The 22447-nt window shown below is 44.6% G+C and overlaps 1 protein-coding gene across 1 annotated transcript in view; it reads right to left on the bottom strand.

Moving 5' to 3' along the window:
- The window catches only part of LOC135046821 (phospholipid-transporting ATPase IK-like), a 1701102-nt gene extending 1688516 nt beyond the window's left edge, over positions 1-12586 (bottom strand). Inside the window, exon 1 of the mRNA XM_063955407.1 lies at positions 12398-12586. The gene's annotated coding sequence lies outside the window, so the exon portion shown is untranslated. The remainder of the gene's footprint in view (positions 1-12397) is intronic.
- Positions 12587-22447: the final 9861 nt, after the last annotated feature.

Here is a 22447-nt window from a genome sequence, read left to right as displayed (position 1 = left end):
GGTACAACTGCATTTTTTAGGACACTGGTGAGTCTTTTTCTGACGTATGTGTACATTCTCGGTATCTCCTGCCTATAGAAATGGAACCTAGATGGTATTTGGTACTGGGGACACACTACCTCAAGCAATTCTCTAAGTCCCTGTGAATTAACGGTGGATACCGGACACACGTCTAACACCAACACAGCTGCCAAGGCCTGAGTTATCCGCTTTGCAGCAGGATGACTGCTGTGATATTTCATCTTCCTCGCAAAGGACTGCTGGACAGTCAATTGCCTACTGGAAGTAGTACAAGTGGTCTTCCGACTTCCCCTCTGGGATGACGATCGACTCCCAGCAGCAACAACAGCAGGAACAGCAGCAGTATGCGTTACACTCAAGGATCCATCGGAGGAATCCCAGTTAGGAGAGGACTCGTCAGACTTGCCAGTGACATGGCCTGCAGGACTATTGGCATTCCTGTCTAAGGAGGAAATTGACATTGAGGGAGTTGGTGGTGTGGTTTGCAGGAGCTTGGTTACAAGAGGAAGAAGGGATTTAGTTGTCAGTGGACTGCTTCCGCTGTTACCCAAAGTTTTTGAACTTGTTAATGACTTCTGATGAATGCGCTCCAGGTGACGTATAAGGGAGGATGTTCCTAGGTGGTTAACGTCCTTACCCCTACTTATTACAGCTTGACAAAGGCAACACACGGCTTGACACCTGTTGTCCGCATTTCTGTTAAAATAATTCCACACAGGTGATTTTTTTTTTTTGTAATTTGACCAGGCATGTTAATGGCCATATTCATCCCATGGTCAACAGGTGTCTCCCCGGGTGCCTGACTTAAACAAACCACCTCACCATCAGAATCCCCCTTGTCAATTTCCTCCTCAGCGCCAGCAACACCCATATCCTCATCCTGGTGTACTTCAACAGTGACATCTTCAATTTGACTATCAGGAACTGGACTGTGGGTGCTTCTTCCAGCACTTACATGGGGCGTGCAAATGGTGGGAGGCGCCACCTCTTCCCGCCCAGTGTTGGGCAAGTCAGGCATCGCAACCAACACAATTGGACTCTCCTTGGGGATTTGTGATTTAGAAGAATGCACAGTTCTTTGCTATGCTTTTGCCAGCTTAAGTATTTTCATTTTTCTAGCGGGAGGATGAGTACTTCCATCCTCATGTGAAGCTGAACCACTAGCCATGAACATAGGCCAGGGCCAGCCGTTCCTTGCCACTCCGTGTCGTAAATGGCATATTGGCAAGTTTACGCTTCTCAGACACTTTTCATTTTGATTTTGGGTCATTTTACTGAACTTTAGATTTTTGGATTTTACATGCTCTCTACTATGACATTGGGCATCGGCCTTGGCAGACGACGTTGATGGCATTTCATCATCTCGGCCATGTCTAGTGGCAGCAGCTTCAGCACGAGGTTGAAGTAGATCTTGATCTTTCCCTATTTTACCCTCCACATTTTTGTTCTCCATTTTTTAATGTGTGGAATTATATACCAGTAATATATCAATAGCAATGACCTACTGTACTGTACTATATGTATACTGCTGGTCACCAAAATGCTGCACTGTCCTTCTATATACTGCTCACAATAATGCAGCACAGATATGTATAGTATACCTGACACAGAGCTGCAAGATACAGCAATGGCCTACTGTACTGTACTATATGTATACTACTGGTCACCAAAATGCTGCACTGTCCTACTATATACTGCTCACAATAATGCAGCACAGATATGGATAGCATACTTGACACAGAGCTGCAAGATACAGCAATGGCCTACTGTACTACTATAATTATATACTGGTCGTCCCCACAATGCAGCACACTGAGCACAGATATTTGCAGCACACTGAGCACAGATATGGAGCATTTTCAGGCAGAGAACGTAGATATTTTCAGCACACTGAGCACAGGTATTTGCAGCACACTGAGCACAGATAAAGAGCTTTTCAGGGAGAGAATGCAGCCACGTCCTCTCCGTTCAATCTCCAAGGCATGAGAGAAAATGGCGGCGACACGCGGCTCTTTATATAGGATACGAATCTCGCGAGAATCCGACAGCGGGATGATGACGTTTGGCCACGTTCGGGTTAACCGAGCAAGGTGGGAAGATCCGAGGCTGCCTCGGACCCGTTTAAAATAGGTGAAGTTCGGGAGGAGTTCGGATCTCGACGAACCGAACCCGCTCATCTCTGATAACATGGCAGCAGAGAGTTCAGGTTCAGGGAGTTCCTTATCCCCCCAGTGGGTCTGTAGCACCGGGGGCAACTAATAACCCACCTTGGGCTACCTTCTCCACATTGATGAATACGCTGGTAACTAAACTTACACCCCCTGTGGAACCTCCCATGCCACTGCAGCAATTTATGGTCCCTACAGTCAATCCGCCATGGGCGGATAAAATCTCAACACAGTTACAGCACTTGAACTGATCGCTGACTAATAATAAGTCTCACTCTCACCCGCCTAAGACTAAGTCATCTTCTAAACGGGCCGCTACATCCTCACAATCCACCGCTGTCCCGGACACTTCCTCTGAGGAGGATGGTGCATATACTGACCCCACAGACACTGACTCTGATGCTTCCTGATGGGGAAGGCAAGTCACTGGTGGATGTCCCTGATTAGATTGAGGCTATTAGGCTCATTCTTCCTGTCTATGATGAACCTGAGCCTGCTGCTGTCTCTAAAAATCCAGACAGATTTAAACGTAAGAAAGTGGTTAAACAAGTTTTACCTGACTTATGTCAGGAATCCTGGGAAAATCCAGGTTCGAAATTCACAACGCATAAGAGACTGTTGGCTCGCTATCCTCTCTCTGCGGAGCTATGTAAAAATTGGGAAACTCCTCCGCCTGTAAATTCTCATGTGGCTCACATGGTAGTTTCCTCAGCTCTGCCAGTAACTACCGTCACCTCTCTGAAGGAACCGATGGATAGACGTGTGGAGGGTTGTCTAAAAGCAATTTATACCCTAATGGGGGCTGTGCATATGCCAACCATTGCAGCAACTTGGGCTGCTGAAGCTGTTGAAGCATGGGCTCAGGAGCTGGAGGCGGAGCTGCCTTCGGACATTTCTGATCATGCTAGACAATGTCTCTCATATAATGCCATGGCTTCTCTGTACCTTAAGAAGCGGCTTCTGGTGCTGGGGGCCAAGGCTACCACTACGTCCATCTTGGCTCGCCGTATCCTGTGGTTGAGATCCTGGTCGGTGGATATGGATTCTAAGAAAACACTGGAGGTGCTTCCTTTTAAAGGAGACATTCTTTTTGGTGAAGATTGTGGCTGATCTGGCTACTGCTAAAACAGCTTGCCTACCTAGTACGGCTCCTTCCGCACAGAAGGCTAAAACACTCTCCATTCGGTGGTACAATCCCTCCTGACCACAGGAGTGATGGTACAGGTGCCTCTGGCTCAGCTAGTTCACCGCTGTTCCTAGTCCCGAAACCGAATGAGTCCTCGCGGCCCATTCTCAATCTCAAGTCTTTGAACAAGCACGTGAGGATCTCCAAGTTTCGTATGGAAACTCTTTGCTCTATTGTTCTGGACTTAGAGCCTGGGTACTATATGGTCTCCCAGGACATACAGAATGCCTACTTGCATATTCCTATGGCAGTGTCTCATCAGCAGTACCTGAGGTTTGCTTCATTACCAATTTCGGGGTTACCCTTTGGTTTGACAACGGCTCCCTGAATTTTCACCAAAGTAATGGTAGTCATAACGGCTACACTCCACCGTCAAGGGGTCAGGATCCTGCTGTACGTACACGATATGTTGATCCTGGCAAATTCCCCAGAAATTCTCCTGTGTCATCTAGATCTGACTGTCCAGGTCATGACAGCCCACGGGTGGCTTGTCAACTGGAATAAATCATCCCTGGTTCCTGCTCGGAACACGGTACACCTGGGAGCGTTATTGGACACTCACTACCAGCAGTTGTTCTTCTCTCAGGAGAAGGTCCTGAAACTTCAGGACAGGATTCGATGCTTCCTGTCTCGTCTGCAAGTGTCGATTAATTTGGCAATGCAAGTGCTAGGTCTCATGGTGTCGGCTTTTGACATGGTGGAGTATGCTCAATTCCATTCTCGCCCTCTGCAGAAGTTAATTCTGACCAAGTGGGACGGCCTGCCTCACTGGATCAGATCTCACATGATCTCCTTGTCTCCGGAGGTCCATCTGTCACTGAGCTGGTGGCTTCAGGACCATTGATTGAGCAGGGGCCGTCCTTTCTGGATATCCAACTGGGTCCTGCTGACGACGGATGCCAGTCTGTGAGGATGGGGCACGGTGTTGGAACAGTCCCTTCAGGGTCGGTGGACCGAGGAGAAGTCTCTACGCCTGATAAATATTCTGGAACTTCGGGTAACATAGTATCTGAGGTTGAAAAAAGACAATTGTCCATCGAGTTCAACCTATTTGTGGTCTCCTATGCATGATGATTTGACTAAAATTTCTGACTGATGCTGCTGTCAGCCGTTGCATTTTATCCCTATTTATAGTAACTATAATGCATGACTATGCACCATACCCCTGGATATCCTTATCCATTAGGAATTTATCTAACCCATTCTTAAAGGTGTTGACAGATTCCGCCATTACAACTCCCTCGGGCAGGGAATTCCAAACACGTATTGTCCTTACCGTGAAAAAGCCTTTACGCCGTATTGTGCGGAATCTCCTCTCCTCTAACCTGAGCGAGTGCCCAAGAGTCCTCTGTGTTGATCTAACCAAAAACAGGTCCCGCGCAAGCTCTGTGTATTGTCCCCTTATATATTTGTAGATGTTGATCATATCCCCTCTTAGTCTCGGCTTTTCCAATGTAAACATGCCTAGTCTTTCAAGCCTTTCCTTGTATTCCATCGTCTCCATGCCCTTAATTAGTTTGGTCGCCCTCCTCTGTACCTTTTCAAGCTCTAGGATATCCTTTTTGTAGTACGGTGCCCAGAATTGTACACAGTATTCAAGGTGTGGCCTCACTAGTGATTTATATAACGGGAGTATAATACTCTCGTCCCTAGCATCAATACCCCGTTTTATGCATGCTAATATCTTATTAGCCTTCTTTGCTGCAGTCCTACTTTGGGTAGTGTTCAATGCATTGACAATGGCCCAGCATCTAATACAGAACAGACCTGTTCAAGTACAATCGGACAACGCCACCATGGTGGCATACATCAATCATCAAGGCGGCAAGGAGGAAACCTGCTTCTGGTAGCTCCAGCGTGGCCCAGGCGGCACTGGTTCTCTGATCTACAGGGCCTCTCGTTGGATCGCCCCCTTCTACTTCCACAACGACCAGACCTCCTCGTTCAGGGCCCTTGTGTTTACCAGGACTTGGCCCGTCTGACTTTGACGGCATGGCTCTTGAAGCTTCCGTCCTGAGGGCCAAGGGTTTCTCTAATGTGGTCGTTCAAACTATGTTGAAGGCCCATAAGGCGGCTTCTGCTCGGATTTACCCTAGGGTCTGGAATGCTTACTTCACTTGGTGTGCGTCTCATAATCATGACGTTTTCAAGTTTAGTATGGCCAAACTATTGGCCTCCCTCAAGGTTCACATCTCTGCCTTGTTGGTTTGGTTTCAGAGAAAGATTGCTGCCTAATCTGATGTTCATACCTTCACTCAGGGAGTGTTGCGGATACAACTTCCTTGCGTTCAACATTTGGCCCCTTGGAATCTGTTGGTGGTTCTGGAGGCCTTGCAAGAGTATCTGTTTGAAGCTCTTGCATCTGCGGACCTTAAGTGGCTCTCCCTTAAGGTTTTGTTTTTGCTGGCTATCGCTTCAGCTAGAAGGGTCTCGGACTTGAGTGTCTTATCCTGTAAGTCCCCCTATCTGATTTTTCACCGTGACCAGGCGGTTCCTAGAACACATTATTTACCCAAGGTGATGTCTTCCTTCCACCTTAATCAGGAGATTGTGGTTCCGTCCTTTAATTCTCCTGAGGTGTCATCTAAAGAGCGGTCTTTTGATGTGGTATGGGCTCTCCGTATCTATGTGAAGAGAACCTCCTCCATTAGGAAATCTGATTCTCTTTTTGTACTGTTTCGTTTTCACAAATGTGGCTGGCCTGCTAACAAGCAGACCTTGGCCAGATGGATTAGAATGGTGATTGCACATGCTTATGTTCAGGGTGGTCTGCCAGCTCCTGCTACCATCAAAGCCCATTCTACTCGGTCTGTAGGACCTACTTGGGCGGCCCACCGTGGTGCGATCCTTGATCAATTGCGCAAGGCAGCTACGTGGTCCTCAGTGAACACGTTCATAAGGTTCTATGCCTTCGATACCTCCGCCTCCCAGGATGCTTCCTTTGGACGCTGGGTTCTTGTGCCCACTACAGTGCATCCCCTCCCATAAGGAACTGCTTTAGGACATCCCCGATGTTATTCCTTGTGGAGCCCAGTGTACCCCACAGCAGAAAACGAGATTTAAGGTAAGAACTTACTGTTGTTAAATCTCTTTCTGCGAGGTACACTGGGCTCCACAAATCACCCACCCTGACGCACTTTGCTTCTTTGGGATGATATGGCATTAGCCGCTGACACCCTCCCTGGTGGTGGTGAGTGTGTGGTCTATGTGGCTGTTTATGATTGTCGTCTCTAGTACCTGCTGCTGCATTGGGCTGGTTAACGAAACTGAGCTCCTGTGCACGGAGGCGGGGTTATAGAGGAGGCGGCGCTGTGCAAAGCTTTGAGCCTGTTGGTGCCTCGGATCAAGATCCTAATCTACCCCCCGATGTTATTCCTTGTGGAGCCCAGTGTACCTCGCAGAAAAAGATTTAACAACGGTAAGTTCTTACCATAAATCTTGTTTTTAGGCGGAAGCACTAAATCTGGTATATGTGTGAGAGTAGTATGAGCACTCTCCGTCAACTTATGTTTTTTTTTTTTTTTGTCTCCGATAATTAATGGTGATATTTTCAGTTATCTGTAATAACGTGTGATTTTCACTTTAAAACTACAATTATCATCAGATGAAACATCACCTTATTCAGTAAGAGTGTGCACTATGCGTATACCTATAATGGATGCAGGGTGTGTGGCGCACATAGAGGCCCACACTGCACACCCTGCACCAATACATTTTATTCACCTCTCCAGCATCGGCACCAAATAAATCATTGGGTAAATGGAGCGTTCACCATCTTCCCAGAGATCTACTCACATGCAGTAGAGAAGCACTTTGGCAAGTGCCAGAGACTACTCATGTCATTCTGGTTCCTGTGAGACTTGGTGGAGAAAGGACCAGCACTGAATATTTTGAGTTTGTGAAGGGGATTCTGGGCCTTGAATATTGTGTTGGAATCATTAGTGGTAAACTAAAGCGGTCATATTTCTTTGTGGGATTCCAAGATGACAGTTTGATTTACATGGATCCCCATTACTGCCAATGTTTTGTCATTGTCAGCATAAAGGATTTCCCTCTCAAGTCATTCCACTGTCCTTCCCCACAGAAAATGCCTTTCAAAAAAATAGACCCAAGTAGTTGCACAACTGGATTTTACTGCAGAACTGATCACACCATATTTAACATTACTGAATATTACTGATACAAAGTTCTTACATAAAAAATGTAGTTTTGATATAAGTGTGAATAACTGTTTGCTCATGTGTAAACTTTATACTGACGCCGGGATCCCAGCATCGAGATGGCGGCAGCAGGGGACGGGGGGCTAGCGCAACAAGCCCCTTGCGCGCTGCTGGCTCAGTGTTGAGCTGTGTTTGCCATAGGTTTTATTCCCACTCTATGGGTGTCATGGACACACATGAGTGGGAATAGGCCCTGCTAGTCGGCATGCCGACCGACTGTCGGGTTTCTAAGGGGGCGGGATGTAGTGGGAGGCATGTAACTGGTGGTCTCCTGACCGCTGGTCACATAACTACATTCCATTTTATGTAAATACAAAATATCCACTCTATGTATGTATATATATAACACGAGAGGACGTCTCCTGTGATTTTTTTTAATCAGAGCTGTGAGTGCTGCCTGTTTTCCTGCTGCTGTTAATTTGTATTGGAGGGCACGCAGCCACAATGTATTAGGAGAGGAGAGTGCCAAATGATTTAATTGAAAAATATATACACACATATATATATATATATATATATATATAGAACAAATGGTAGCTGGCACTCACGGAGACTAAGGGGGATATTTACTAAGCAGTGATAAGACTGGAGAAGTGAGCCAGTGGGGAAGTCTCCCCATCAACCAATCAACAGCTCTGTATTATTTTATAGTATGAAAATTATAGATGTTACTTCAGTGCTGATTGGTTGCCATGGGCACTTCTCCACTGGCTCAATTCTCCGCTCTTATGACTGCTTAGTAACTGTCCCCCTAAAAGACCAAAGTCATCTGGTCTTTTAGTCTCCGTGAGTGCCAGCTACCATATGTTCCATATGATTTCCTAAAAGGCAGGGCACCGGAGCATTCACTTATTTACTGCATGTGGAGTGCTGGACACAATTGGTGTATATTAGTATATACTGTATGTAATGTTTTCATATCCATTTACTAGTAATTGAATGTTTAGTTAAATGTATTGTTTACAGTTTCCATACCCCTCACTCTCATTCCTCATCTCACCCATGATGCTGGCAGACAGAGGACATTCAGGATAAAATAATCCACGGTGGGACCCCCAGTCTTTATCAAGATCTAGCCACTCAGAAAAAGGAAAAGTCCCTGAACTATTTGACCTTGAGTATACACAGATCTCTGCCTGCACTAAATTACTATTTCCCAAGCACTATTTGAATGATAGTTTATAAATTGTGTAAGCTCTTGCTCGGAAGGCAGAGTGTTCTATATAGAAGCTTGGGGTAGTGCTGGCATGCAAGTATAATTGGTGGTACTTGTACTTTTTACTTTATGGTTATGGAATAGATCCCTTCTTTGCGCCATGGAACCACACGATCGGATAGGACTACTTTACACAACTTAGTCACAAATAATGTGAATCTGCACAAAAGCAGAATCTGCAATCCTTACTGAATTATGGGGCCCACACACGGTGCTATTTGGGCTAAGTGAGAGTTGAGCCTATACAATATGTGCTATGCGATTTGGACTAAGTACGGTATGCTATTTGAACTACATCAGATTCTGAATACACTACAATGTACGATGTGTGCTGTAGTACAAAAATAACTTTCTGCACATACTATTTTGCCTTGAGATATGTACTAGACCGGAGCACGCATCACATCACAAGGGACAATACACACAGTGTTATTTAAACTAGATGCATATGCTATTTGAACTAAAAAGATCAAATAGCATGCAATAATTGCACCATGTGTGGGCACAATTAGACCATAGAGCACAAGTGATTACCTGCGTCAACGATCTAAAAGGAATGTTCTAGTTGCAACCAGGAAAAGGTGAAGCTGACAATCTTGCTTCTGATGTGAACTTGATACAGACTACTCCGGAACATGGAGGCCAAGAACAATAAAGACTAAACTGTGTAATGATGTGACAAACAGCACTGTGTTCTCATGCCCTTAAGGAGTAATAGATAGTTGTGTAATCAGTTCTACAAAACAAGAGATATTCCCGCACCAGTAAGGACAAGTTATCAAAAATGTCCTCTTTCCCTTTAATCCAGTGTATTACCTGGTATGTGTTCACACCTATATTTATAAAGGTTGGGAGTGCTACCCTTAGCATGAAGGACTACAACATTAACACACAGAAAAGAAAGCCATTTTCTGGTTGCACAGAGAACATCACAATTAGCTCATAAATTAATAAAATATATATTTTTCGTCATTTAAAATTATACAGCCATATGAAATATATTAAAAACAAGTAATGTAAGTGGATTAGATTAGGAAAAACATGTTTTAAAATTAGAAAGTATCTTAAACACAGAGACTTTTTTATTCTGAAGACTTCTCTTCCAATAAAGGCATTATAGCCCCCACTGTTAATGAAATTTTTGTATATATGAGATCCTGTCTATTTCGTAAAGATTTCTAAAAATCACATTCAATTACAATGTTGCTCTTTATGCTACAATAAACTTTATCCTCAAGTGCTTTTAATTGCTAGTGGTCTCATATCAAGTGGACATAATGGATACATTTCATTTTGTTACATTTGTAAATGCACAGTAACTGTTGTATCAATAGGTTATCTTGCTATAAATCACAGTGCTAGTGTTCTATGGGTCCGCCTGTAACACCGCACCTAGTGATTTAATTCATCCTGATTCACTTATTCATAATTTCATGGAGAAATATATAATAGCAGTGTGCATACACTAATATATATGTACATATAACATGCTGTTGCAATATAATTGTGTCTCACTGTCAGTGAATGTTACGCCCCTGCTCTTTTCAAAAAGTCAATTAACATAGACTGTTGGTCTTCTTAAACATATATCTCATTTTCTGTAACCAAACATATTTATGAGTGCAGGTATGTTGGTAAGCCAGACACCAGCAACTTGTTTTGCCGCGTTTGAACTACAGCCGTTGGCCTCCCTCTCCCGCGAGTCGGTCCACGTGTGACCGCTCCGGGTGAGACCGCTACACACGGCTGGTTGTTACTCAGGCTCCCCAGTACATGGATCCCACAGACCCACAGAGCAGTTTCCCCAACTTTGCATTAGGCATAAGGTATACAAACACAGCCCGACCCGCGATTAAGCCACTAAATTTTGCCTTTTAAAAAATGTAAATCTAGAGGCTAAACTGCCAAAATCTCACAGATGCCTGCAAATCATAGGCTATTATATTTATCCCAATAACTGAGTGAGGGCAAAAGAATACATTTTTCTCTTTATAGTTTTTGTTGCAACAATACACACTATGGGGTCCTCTTACCCATGAAGGGTGCATTGTGCTGCTGCCGCGGTGTTTAAACACAGACAACGGCACCCAATATCGCACCCTTTGTAGGCTGGTATCGGCCTGAGGGGCAGATTTATTAAGCTTGGTGAAGTGATAAAGTGGAAGGTGATAAAGGACCAGCCAATCAGATCCTAACTGCCATGTCACAGGCTCGGTTTGAAAAATGACAGTTAGGAGCAGATTGGCTGGTCCTTTACCACCTTCCACTTTATCACTTTACCGGGCTTAATAAATCTGTCCCTGAATTCGCACACATGGGGCGGCGAGCACTTTTGTGCAAATTCGGGCTGCCGTAAAGTGCCACCGTGATTATTCGGACTCGCAAAATTATCGTGGATAATAGAATCAAACCCTAAATGCGGTATTTCGGTCACTATGTTTATGATTTCTGTCTAAATCTATTAGTGCATGTCTACATAAAGGCATGTGTAATTTGACCTTCTCTGTATTTAATGCTTTTTGCAGTGTCTTCTGCACTTTTTTAGCAGTACGTTGCTTCTTGAGATACATACTGTACTACGGCAATACGAGAGAGCATTGACTTTTGCCTCTCTGGATTTTTACTAGCTCTGTTCTGTAGTGTGCAAATGATAAACTAGAGATGTGTGCAGACCCCATGTTTTGGTTCTGAGTTTCCTTACTTAACATTCAATAAAATCAGCTAAAATCATGTACCTTGGGCCTGTTTTTGTTCTTACAGTATTTTTGCACACCTCACCATACCATTTATTTATTAATTCCTGAGTGAAATGGCACCTAAAACCCCCGAGATTCAGTTTGTAAAGTTGAGTTTCAAGCTAGAGGGAAGACCCGACCCAAATAAGTCCACTCTAATCCCCAAAATTGATCCATTCTGTGACTCGGTTCTCCTTTTGTACCCAAAGTTAGGGTGTGTTTTAACAAAACCGAACTGCACATCTCTATTATAAAAAAATCACTTTGTCTCTGTATGCTTTGACAGTTAATTATTTATCTGCTGTGAAACTCCATACTATAGCATTTTTAAATTGTAGATTATGCCACAGTGATGTCAGTTTGCCATTCTCTTTCTCTATATGCTCCTGCTTTACAGTGCAACTTTCAAGTCAACACAGCACCACTAACAGTATTGGGTTAGTCACAAAGATCATAGCAGTGCAATTCTTTTAGGCTTATTCGTTTAACGGATATACAGTATTCCATGTAAAATGCATTTTGATGCAGACTTTTCCTTGCAACTCTTGAGGCTGCAAAGAAAAGTGCACACTCAGGGCTTAATGTGAGGGAGATAATGTCTCCCAGGCTTATAAAGCAAAATGCTGCATTGGAGGGAAGGAAAAAACCACTACTACTACTGTACAAAAGTTAATAAAAGACCTCTACAATGGCTGTATTTAAATGGTGACTAGTTTATCATCACAAAAGTGTAGTATCACTAAAGTAGACAATAAACTAGCTGTAAAGAAAAAGAAACAATGTGCAGGCTCAGTGTAATACATTTTTTTGCAGTGCCTAGTGTGCCCCAATAATGAAAGGAATGAACGTACTAGTGAGGATGACAGCAGACAGCTTGGAGCGACAGACTTATTACACAAGACAGCTGTCAGGATGAAAGGCTGCTCAGTTTTCAGGCTCAAAACAGAAAGAAAAGTCCAGATCCCGAAGATTTGGTAAATACACACTTATTGTACTTAAAAGTTATAGGCGGTTATGTTTTCTGTCCAAGAGGCACCACTTTATTATGCTAAAATGTATCATTCAACCATACTCAAAGCAGCTTTAAGTAGGGCAGTACAGAAGCTGGAGACGCCCTGGTAAAACATTAACCCTTACACTTCCAGAAAACAGCTTTAATTACTCTGAATGTCAGCTGTTGTATTACATAAAAATGCAAGATACAATCCATGGCCAGTTTGTTATTCATAAGCAATACATGACTATGTAGTGTCAGTTCCTTAACCTATAAAATGCCAATTCTATACAGCTACCTTCCCCAAAATGTAGAGGAAAGCCACATTCATCCATGCTATTTTGGGCATTTTTAAAATAACACTGGTCTTCCAAATGTGAGGATGAGTAGTAATAATGATGATGATTTAGACCTAAAAATAGAGGATACTAAATTGAAAGTCACTAATATGCTACAAGATGTCAAGGATTATAGTGGATCTGACAATAATGAGGGTACTGAAGAATATGTTACATGAGTTACAGGGGTTCATTATGTTGAACTATATCTCACGAGTCACGTCCTAGAAAACTTGGTTTACACTCCCCTATTTCACATTGGCAGTTGATATGTGATGGAATGGAGTGGTTCTAGAGATCCAGATGACATGCACCTGAACTGGATATTAATTCCATGCAATTCCATGACCTCTGACTGGGCCTCTTGGAAAAGAATGGTTGCAAGGCTTTATTACAAATTATAATTGGTAGGAGGCCATCTTGGTCACATTTATATACTTCTACATATTGTGTGCCATATTTATATAGTGTGTTTTTATGACCATTTGTGGTCCAATAAAATTGACTATAATGTAAGGTTAGGTATTTCCTTCCATTCTATGAGCCCAGTGTACCCCAGAAGGATCAGCTCAAGAGGAATCATTAGAAATCAGTGAAGTTTGCAGTCTATTGGATGCATTGGTTTATGATAAGCTGGTTTAGTCTCTTGCTCTTCAAAATATTATCTACCTAATGGAGTACAATCATAAGGTTTTGGTTTTTATTTTCTTCATGGTGATATTACAGTTGTAAATAATGTGTGTGCTTCTGTTGATATTGCAGAGTTATATAGGAACAGTAGAGAACGAGTAATCCAAATTACTCTATTAGAGTTTGCTTTTATAAAATGTATCATTCATAATATAAATAGTTCTTTTTAGAACACACAAATAAAATAATAAAAGGTACAGGTGTTAATATAAGCGGAAAATTCTCTTTATCCCACCAAAGTTGGTTAAAAGGCTCAGTGTGCCTTAGATAGCCATAAGACTAGTTAATCATGGGTTTTATACTTATGCAGACAATTACAGTGTGGTATTCAAATGTATTTCTCCAGCCAGCAGTATGCAAAGTATACAAAGTTTTAAAATCACAGAAGTGAGGTCCCTTTTAGATCTCTCCTATGGATTCCTCAATAGCAGACCTTCTTGTTTGGTTATCCAGCATAACCAAACAAGAAGGTCTGCTATTGAGGAATCCATAGGAGAGATCCAAAAGGGTCCTTTGTCTACAAAAGCTGGGAACTCCAGTTGAACATATAGGAAAGGTCCAATGGGACTGGATGAATAGGAACAATTGTTAGCCGTTAAGGTCTATTTTGTGACACTATTATACACGGGCCAACCAATTCTATAACAGTCACAACCCAGAGGGACAATTATATTAAAAATTCTACATAACATTCCCAAAAAACTAATTAACATCAATGTCTTGTATACCCCTGATGAAGTCTTGAATGACAAAACGCGTTGGGTGTTATATGGATTTAATATCCTCAAATGAAAAGAAACATTTTGACTTTTAACAAATACTGTTTATTGAGCAATTTTATATGAAACTATGTATTTTACATGTTTTTTAAAAAATATGTCTACATGTTATAAGTAATAATTCCTTGGTTGTACTCAACAAATCACATACTCTGGATTAGGTATATAATTTATACCTAAGATCCATTTGACTGTGGAGGGAATTCACCCTTAAAAAATCATACTAATTAGGCACCCCCACATTTTGGCTAGTGGTTCAGCTACTGTAATCTGGAGGGTTTTCTTCAACTGGAAGCATCTTGGTTGAGCCACAATTTGAAAAGGTTTTGCATCAGAACCAGGAGTGTGAAGTCTGGAAGGCTTCCTAGTCCTCCTACTTGCTCTGGTTTGGCCATACAGTATATGTTGCTCAAATGCCCTCAGTATGGTGGAAGGTCTGTTTGATTACTTCACCTGTGTTTAAAAAATTAGATTTATGGTAAGAACTTACCATTGTTAAATCTCTTTCTGTGAGGTACACTGGGCTCCACAAGGATTAACATTGGGGTATAGAGTAGGATCTTGATCTGAGGCACCAACAGGCTCAAAGCTTTGACTGTTCCCAAGTTGCACAGTGCCGCCTCCTCTATAACCCTGCCTCCATGCATAGGAGCTTAGTTTCGTTAACCAGCCCAATGCAGTAACAGGTACCAGAGATGACAATCGCTCATAGCCAATTACACCACACACTCACCACAGAAGAGGGTGTCAGCAGCTATGCCACACCAACCCAAAAAAGCTAAGTGCGTCAGGGTGGGCTCCTTGTGGAGCCTAGTGTACCTTGCAGAAAGATATTTAACAATGGTAACTTCTTACCATAAATCCCATTTTCTGCTATGGAGTACACTGGGCTCCACAAGGATTAACATCGGGGATGTCCTAAAGCAGTTCCTTATGGGAGGGGACGCACTGTAGCGGGCACAAGAACCCTGCATCCAAAGAAAGCATCCTGGGAGGCGGAAGTATCAAAAGCATAGAACCTTATGATCGTGTTCACTGAGGACCACATAGCTGCCTTGCACAATTGATCAAGGGTCGCACCACGGTGGGCCGCCCAAGAAGGTCCAACCGACTTAGTAGAATGGGCTTTGATGGTAACAGGAGCTGGCAGACCAGGATGTACATAAGCATGTGCAATCACCATTCTAATCCATCTGGCTAGGGTCTGCTTGTTAGCTGGCCAGCCACGTTTGTGAAAACCAGTCAGTTTAAACAGAGAATCAGATTTCCTAATGGAGAACGTTCTCTTCACATAGATACAGAGAGCCCGTACCACATCCAAAGACCGCTCTCTGGAAGACAACTCAGGAGAATTAAAGGCCGGAACCACAATCTACTGGTTAAGGTGGAAGGAAGATACCACCTTGGGTAAATCACCTGGGCGTGTTCTAAGAACCGCTCGGTCACAGTGAAAAATCAAATGGGGGGACTTACAGAATAAGGCACCCAAGTCCGAGACCCTTCTTGCTGAAGCAATAGCCAGCAAAAACCACACCTTAAGGGACAACCACTTAAGGTCAGCAGAGGCAAGAGGTTCAAATGGAGACTCTTGCAAGTCCTCCAATACCACCGACAGATCCCAAGGGGCCACAGGAGGTACATAAGGAGGCTGAATCTGCAACACGCCCTTAGTAAATGTATGAACATCCGGAAGGGCAGCAATCTTTCTCTGATAGCAAACCGACAAGGCAGAAATGTGAACCTTGAGGGAGACCAGACGAAGGCCTAAGTCCAGGCCCTATTGTAGGAAGGCCAACAGTTTGGCCATGCTAAACTTGAAAACATGATTGTGAGATGCACACCAAGTAAGCATTCCAGACCCTATGGTAAATCCGAGCAGAAGCCGACTTACGGGCCTTCAACATAGTTTGAACGACAGCCTCAGAAAAACCCATGGCCCTCAGGACGTAAGCTTAAAGAGCCATGCCGTCAAAGCCAGACGGGCCAAGTCCTGGTAAACACAAGGGCCCTGAACGCGGAGGTCTGGTTCGTTGTGGATTAGAAGATCTAGCGAGAGGCCCTGCAGATCGGAGAGCCAGTGCCGCCTGGGCCACGCTGGAGCGATCAGAAGTAGTTTTCCTCCTTCTTGCTTTAACTTCTGTATTACTCTGGGCAGGAGTGACACTGGAGAGAACATGTACGGCAGCCAAAAGTTCCATGGGATTGACAGAGCATCCACGAACGCTGCTTGAGGATCCCTTGTCCTTGCTCCAAAGACCGGAGCCTTGTGATTGTGTCGAGATGCCATCAGGTCCACATCTGGAAGGCCCCACTTGTCCACGAGAAGTTGAAACACCTCTGGATGGAGGCTCCATTCTCCGGCGTGTACGTCCTGATGACTGAGAAAGTCCACTTCCCAGTTTAGGACCCCCGGAATGAACACTGCGGATATGGCCGGCAGATGGCGTTCTGCCCACTGAAGGATCCGCCATACTTCCCTTATTCCCATGCGGCTTCGAGTGCCACCTTGAACAGGTCTGTTCTGTATGAGATGCTGGGCCATTGTCAACGGATTGAACACTGCCAGCAGTTCCAGAATATTTATCGGGAGTAGAGACTCCTCCTTGGTCCACCGACCCCGAAGAGAGTGTTGTTCCAACACCGCGCCTCAAACTCTCAGACTGGCATCCATCGTCAGCAGGTCCCAGTAGGTTATCCAGAAGGGAATGCCCCTGCTCAATCGTTGGTCCTGAAGCCACCAGCTCAGTGACAGGCGGACCTCTGGAGACAAGGAGATCATGTGAGATCTGATCCGGTGAGGCAGGCCATCCCACTTGGTCAGAATTAACTTCTGCAGAGGGCGAAAATGATATTGAGCATACTCCACCATGTCAAAAGCCGACACCATGAGACCTAGCACTTGCATTGCCGAATGTATTGACACTTGTGGACGAGATAGGAAGCATCGAATGCTGTCCTGAAGCTTCAGGACTTTCTCCTGAGACAAGAACAACCGTTGGTTATGGGTGACCAATAACACTCCCAGGTATACCATGCTCCGAGCAGGAACCAGGGAGAATTTCTTCCAGTTAATCAGCCACCCGTGGGCTTTCATGAACTGGACCGTCAGATCTAGATGACACAGGAGAAGTTCTGGGGAATTTGCCTGGATCAACAAATCGTCCAAGTACGGTAGGATCCTGACCCCTTGATGGCGAGGTGTAGCCATCATGACTGCCTTAACTTTGGTGAAAACTCGGGGAGCCATTGTCAAACCAAAGGGTAACGCCTGAAATTGGTAATGAAGATTGCCCACTGCAAATCTGAGGTACTGCTGATGAGATAGGAATATGCAGATAGGCATCCTGTATGTCCAGGGAGACCATATAGTCCCCAGGCTCAAAGGCCAGAACAATAGAGCGCAGAGTTTCAATACGAAACTTGGATACCGCACATGATTGTTCAAGGACTTCAAATTGAGAATGGGCTGTGAGGACCCATTCGGTTTCGGGACTAGAAACAGCGGTGAATAGTAAACCTTGCATCTCTGAGCCAGAGGCACCTATACTACCACTCCTGTGGACAGGAGGGAATGTACCATCAAATGCAGAGTGTTTGCCTTTGTCGGGTGCAGAGGAACATCTGTCAGGCAAAATCGATGAGGGGGATGATTCTTGAAGGGTACGGCGTAATCTCCAGTAACGACTTCCCTTACCCAGGCATTGGAAGTGGTCTTCAACCATTCCTTGGCAAAACATAGAAGTCGGCCCCCACTCTGGGATCCCCCAGAGGGAGGCCCGCCCCTTCATGCAGCAGGCTTGTCAGTTTTGGAAGCAGGCTGACGGGCAGCCCAGGCTCGCTTCGGTCTGGGCTTGGCAGGTCTGGAAGCACGAGCTTGCTTTGGGTACCCCTGACCTATTGCTTTACCTGGAGGACGAAAGGGCCGAGGGAAAGTACTTTTAGCCTTCCGCGTGGAAGGAGCCATACTAGGTAGGCAAGCTGTTTTAGCAGTAGCCAGATCAGCCACAATCTTATTGAGGTCTTCTCCACAGAGAATGTCTCCCTTGAAAAGAAGCACCTCCAGGGTTTTCTTAGAATCCATATCCACCGACCACGATCTCAACCAAAGGATACGTCTGGCCAAGATGGACGTAGTAGCAGCCTTGGCCGCCAGCATCCCGGCATCGTAGGCCGCCTCCTTAAGGTATAGAGAAGCTGTGGTAATATATGAGAGACATTGTCGAGCATGCTCAGAAGCATTAGAAGGCAGCTCACACCTCAACAGCTTCAGCAGCCCATGTTGCTGCAATGTTTGGCCTATGCACAGCCCCCGTTAGGGTGTAAATCGCTTTCAAACAACCCTCCACACGTCTATCCATTGGTATCTTCAGAGAGGTGATGGTAGTTACTGGCAGAGCAGAGGAAACTACCATGCGCGCCACATGAGAATCTACAGGCGGAGTAGTTTCCCAATTTTACATAGCTCCACAGAGAGAGGATAGCGAGCAAACAGCCTCTTATTTGGTATGAATTTTGTCCCCGGATTTTCCCAGGATTCCTGACGAATGTCAGCCAGGTGTTGAGAATGAGGTCAAACTTGTTTAATCACCTTCTTGCGTTTAAATCTGTCTAGCTTTTTAGAGACAGCCTCAGGATCATCAGACACCTGAAGAATGAGCCTAATTGACTCATTCAAATCAGGGACATCCACCATTGACTTCCCGTCCCCATCAGAAGCATCTGAGTCAGTGTCTGTGGGATCAGTATATGCACCATCCTCCTCAAAGGATGTGTCTGGGGTAGCAGTGGATTGTGAGGAGGTAATGGCCTGTTTAGAAGACGTCTTAGGTGGGCGAGAGTGACACTTAGATTTAGTCAGTGACCGGTTCAAGTGCTGTAACTGAGTGGGGATTTGATCTGCCCATGGCGGATTAATAGCAGGGACCATAAACTGCTTCATTGGCACAGGAGGTCCCACAGGGGGCGCCAGTTTAGTTACAAGCATGTTTAACAGCGTGGAAAAGGTAGCCCAAGGTGGGTCATTAGTTGCCCCCGGTGCTACAGACCCACTGGGGGATAAGGAGCCCCCTGAACCTGAACTCTCTGCTGCCATATTATCCTCCAAAATGTCTGTGGCATCACCTCCACACAATGTGGGAGAAGCCCCAGCTCCATTGCCTCGTGTAGCTGACATAACAAAATGCACAATATCGGGCAACCTGGTACAATGCTTAGCAACTATATACCTAGCAAGAACTCCCAGTGAAGTGTGACTGTGTCAGCACAAACCTGGCATCCAAGAGATATATGGTGACTATAAATCACAAGGAAAAATACACAGCAAGTATAACTTGTGAAAAACCTATATTATACAGACAACCTGATACACTTAGCCCCCTCAGGTTATGGAATATAAGAGTAGCACGCTGAGTGAAATAACCGATATGGCAGCCATGCAGCAGCTATATGCAAACACACACACATATATAGTCACAAGCGTACCATGCAGAAATTATGCACCATAAAACTGCACTGGACTAACAATACAAAGTAATACTCAGTAAATCTATATATGTTATATATGTTAACAATAGATATATAACAAAGCACAGTAGATACTGGATGTATATCACAGGGTGTTTGCACCAATCAGCCCTGAATGTATGCACTTTTTCTTAACTAACACTGTCCCAGTGACAGGTAGACTACTTAAGTGTCCTGTAAAATGCACAGCGCTGGCGATCAGGCAGCTTTACAGAGGAGGATTTGCCCCAGCAATCCCAGGAACAGCTCAGCTTCGTAGTGGTGGCTGCTGACAGGGAGTGAGGGAGAGATATGCAGCTCCAGGGTGGGAACATTCACAGAAATGGCGCCCTGGGGCTGGGGGAGGGGCTACAGGTTAGGCCTTCTCACCATGCTGGCTTCCCCACCGGGCGCTGCGGACTATAAAAAAATGGGGTTTCATGAGAGCAAAATCCTCCACCTGTGCCCAGTGTCCCAGCGGCTAGTGGAGCGGCTGCCCAGTAACAGTGTCCACGCTGGATCGCGGTTAACAGCGGCCAAAGAGACCCCTTTCCACCCCTTGCACCTGCGACCACGCGATCCTGGAGGGCAGCGACGGGTGTATGTGACTAACAAGAAGGACACCGTAGCCTCCGCTGTAGTAACCCAGCAACTAGGGCACGGGAGTATACAGCGCAGCTGGGGGAGTGATGGAGCTGCAGCTGAGCAACAGCCCTTGAGGTCTTGAAAGTTTTCTTTTCTTCATATAAGCTATAATATGGGCTGCAAAGGCAGCCCCCCTGTTGATTGCCTGCTTACTGCATGGCACCAAAACTTACAAACTGAGCTCCTGTGCACGGAAGCGGGGTAATAGAGGAGGCGGCGCTGTGCATCTTGGGAACAGTCAAAGCTTTGAGCCTGTTGGTGCCTCGGATCAAGATCCCACTCTACACCCCGATGTTAATCCTTGTGGAGCCCAGTGTACCCCGCAGCAGAAACTATGATTCTTGCTATGCAAATTTTAGTAATCAGCATTCTTTATCAATGGCTAAACACTTGACGTTGGGGATAATTCTGAGTTGATCGCAGCAGGAATTTTGGTAGCAGTTGGGCAAAACCATGGCCCTCATTCCGAGTTGTTCACTCGCTAGCTGCTTTTAGCAGCATTGCACACGCTAAGCCGCCGCCCTCTGGGAGTGTATCTTAGCTTAGCAGAATTGCGAACGAAAGATTTGCAAAATTGCGAATTGAAATTTCTTAGCAGTTTCTGAGTAGCTCGACACTTACTCTGCCACTGCGATCAGTTCAGTCAGTTTCGTTCCTGGTTTGACGTCACAAACACACCCAGCGTTCGCCCAGGCACTCCCCCGTTTCTCCAGCCACTCCCGCGTTTTTCCCAGAAACGGCAGCGTTTTTTCACACACACCCATAAAACGGCCAGTTTCTGCCCAGAAACACCCACTTCCTGTCAATCACACTCCGATCACCAAAACGAAGAAAAATCCTCGTAATGCCGTGAGTAAAATACCTAACTGTTGAGTAAAATAACTAAGCGCATGCGCTCTGCGAACATTGCGCATGCGCAGTAAGCGACTAATCGCAATATAGAGAAAATCGGCAACGAGCGAACAACTCGGAATGAGGGCCCATGTGCACTGCAGGGGAGGCAGATATAACATGTGCAGAGAGAGTTAGATTTGGGTGTGATGTGTTCAATCTGCAATCTAAATTGCAGTGTAAATATAAAGCAGCCAGTATTTACCCTGCACAGAAACAAAATAACCCACCCGAATCTAACTCTCTCTGCACATGTTATATCTGCCTCCCCTGCAGTGCACATGGTTTTGCCCAACTGCTACAAAATTCCTGCTGCGATCAACTCAGAATTACCCCCATTATTCCTTATGGTGGTAGCAGACTATTGATAAAAAAAACTAATCTTTCAACATTGCACTTCAAAGTCGTCTCCTATTTTAGTAATGGTTAAGATATTGCTAATGAAAACTTTATATTTGAGCAAAAATCCACTCTTCCTGATGTGGAGGAGGGTGTTAGTCATTTTTATAAAAAAAATGGTGGTCATACATAGAATTCCTTGACCCTAACACTCAAAATAGTGTGCATAATATCTTAACTGCCAACCTACCATTAATGACCAGCCCCCTTACATGCATAAGCTTCCTTCTACTCTGCATTTTCCTCCCCACTCACACTTTGCCAGTGTCTTTCTTCTTTTATCTAACGCCCCCCCCCCCCCCCCCCAACACCACCTTTCTTCATGTATATTATACTTTTATGATTTCATTGACTGTGTATTGGTTTTCGTCTGTATAGTACCAGGAGCTTAGCATTTACTATGTATAGTATGCCCATCTAATGAGGATGTATGGTGATGCCTCTTCAATAAACTTTCACTATTCATTCTTTATATTCTTAGGACTCTTATTGGTGATCCAGTAATTATACCTTGGGCAGTTCTCCAACTGACAGGAACTTTACTGCCTAACACCAAAAGCAGATCCGTCTTGTTTATCTTTGGTTGACACCTAACACTTACCTATTTATTTCTGGATATATTTCTGTGAACTCTCATCAACGATTCAGGAAGAGCATCTATTA

This window comes from Pseudophryne corroboree, chromosome 1 (assembly GCF_028390025.1).
Source record: "Pseudophryne corroboree isolate aPseCor3 chromosome 1, aPseCor3.hap2, whole genome shotgun sequence".
Lineage (NCBI taxonomy): Eukaryota > Metazoa > Chordata > Amphibia > Anura > Myobatrachidae > Pseudophryne > Pseudophryne corroboree.
This window is presented reverse-complemented; position numbering and strand designations above follow the sequence as displayed.